A 2,500-nucleotide genomic window follows, 5' to 3' on the forward strand; every position below is an offset into this window, starting at 1 on the left:
AAAATAATTGATAATGATGCGATAATAATAATGATAATATTTACGTTATATATCATACTAGCCCATTGCCGACGTGCGTCATGACGTACATGACATGACGTTAGGGAATTTTGGCTCTGTTTTTTTTTTTTTTTCTTTCTTTTTTTTTATGTATAACTGGGCGATGGTGACAATTGCAATCATAATTACTACGACTGCCGTAATATTCAGCAAAATGTGCTTCACCCAACATCCAAAACCTATATGGCACCACTTTCTTCTAGCACCAGCAGGAGAGAGAGAGAGAGAGCCTTGAATGGCACCCATCCACGGTCTCTAGCAAGCATTATCTCTATAAAGCGATGGCACATAGCAAGTTGCCGACCTCTTGCTCTAATGCACTGCAGATGAAGAATGCAAAATGAGAGGAGGAAGGTGACTCAAACCATGCCCAGTGTCTACAATGTGCCCCTGTGCCAGTAGGGATGCCTTTTATTGTGGCACTCACCGTCGTAATCACAGGTTTCCGTCCTCTTCCCTACCTCTTCTTGTTATCTTTATTGTGAATGTTATATCTTTCGTATTCGTTCACGACCGTACGCGAATACGAAAAAAATGAATTTGCGTTTTGTCCTCCCATAAAACTTCCCATAAATACTTATATCACGCTGAATATAAAGAAAATAATGAGTTGATGTGGATCCTATACCACAATTTTAGTCAATTGCAGTATTGATAGAGATTGTCATATGACACATGTATCTCAATACAATAACACACCAACAAATGACAAATACAAAAATGGCTCTAGTTTTACAATGAGTAAATGAAAGACAGAGAGAGAGAGAGAGAGAGAGAGAGAGAGAGAGAGAGAGAGAGAGAGAGAGAGAAAGAGAGAGAGACAGAGAGAGAGAGAGACGGAGACGAGCGATAGAGAGAGGAAAAAAAAGTGAAAAAAAGATGTAGATAGAACCATTAACTCCATACCATGAAACAACACGTACCAACTTCTATAGTACTGACCATTACCCCCCCCCCTTTCCCCCAACACCCCCTCAGGGCTATAAAGTAACACGATTAAAAAAATCAAATAAGGACAAAGACTTCAAAACCAAAAACAACAACAACAACAAAATCTGCAACGAAAAAAAAAACCCTCTTCATAAATATAGAGATTTGAGATTATCTTAAGGTCTTCATTAAGCAGCAGAAGATAAGATAAGGATGGCTTCTTTAAGAGATAAGAGGGCAAGGTCAGGAGAAGCAAAGTTCACTAAATCAGGTGACAGGCTCCAGAAGTCACGGTACCTCGACCTGGAATTATCTTGTTTGTGTAACGCTGATATCAACATTGTCATCATTAGCGTTAGCACTATTATTGTTATCATTATCGTCATCGTTGCTATCTTTATCATTACTGATATCATCATCAAAATAAAAATAAAAATCATAATAATCATCATCATCATCATCAACATTATCATCATTACTATCACTATCATTACTAATATCATCATAATCATAATGATTATAATCATAATCATCATCATCATTAATTATTATTATTATTATCATCCTTTTCCTTATCATTTTTATAATTACCAAATGATGATGACGATAATTATAGTAATGATTAAAAAAAATAAAGATTCAATGATAATAAAGATGATAATATTTGCGATATATATCATATTAGCCCATGGCCGACGTGCGTCATGACGTGCATGACGCTAGGGAATTTTAGCTCAGTTTTTTTTTATTTTATTGTATTATGTTTAATGACTGAGTGATGATGACAATTGCAATCATAATTACTACGACTGCCGTAATATTAAGCAAAATGTGCTTCACCAAACATCCAAAACCTAGATGGGACCACTTTCTTCTAGCACCAGCAGGAGAGAGAACCTTGAATGGCACCCATCCACGGTCTCTAGCAAGCACTATCCTTATAGAGCGATGGCACAGAGCAAGTTGCCGACCTCTTGCTCTAAAGTACCGCAGATGAAGAATGCAAAATGAGAGGAGGAAGGTGACTCAAACCATGCCCAGTGTCTACAATGTGCCCCTGTGCCAGTAGGGATGCCTTTTATTGTGGCACTCACAGTCGTAATCACAGGTTTCCGTCCTCTTCCCTACCTCTTCTTGTTATCTTCATTGTGGGTGTTATATCTTTTCGTATTCGATCACGACCGTACACGAATGCGAAAAAAATGAAATTGCGTTTTGTCCTCCCATAAAACTTCCCATAAATACTTATATTACACTGAATAAAAAGAAAATAATGAGCTGATATAGATCCTATACCACAATTTTAGTCAATTGCAGTATTGATAGAGCCTGTCATATGACACATATGTATCTCAATACAATAGCACACCAACAAATTACAAATACAAAAATGGCTCTAGTTTTACAAAGAGTGACTGAAAGAGAGAGAGAGAGAGAGAGAGAGAGAGAGAGAGAGAGAGAGAGAGAGAGAGAGAGAGAGAGAGGGAGAGGGAGAGGGATAAAGAGAGAG

Source organism: Penaeus japonicus, unplaced genomic scaffold (assembly GCF_977035675.1).
Source record: "Penaeus japonicus unplaced genomic scaffold, GWHDUDI00000001_assembly GWHDUDI00000041, whole genome shotgun sequence".
NCBI lineage: Eukaryota > Metazoa > Arthropoda > Malacostraca > Decapoda > Penaeidae > Penaeus > Penaeus japonicus.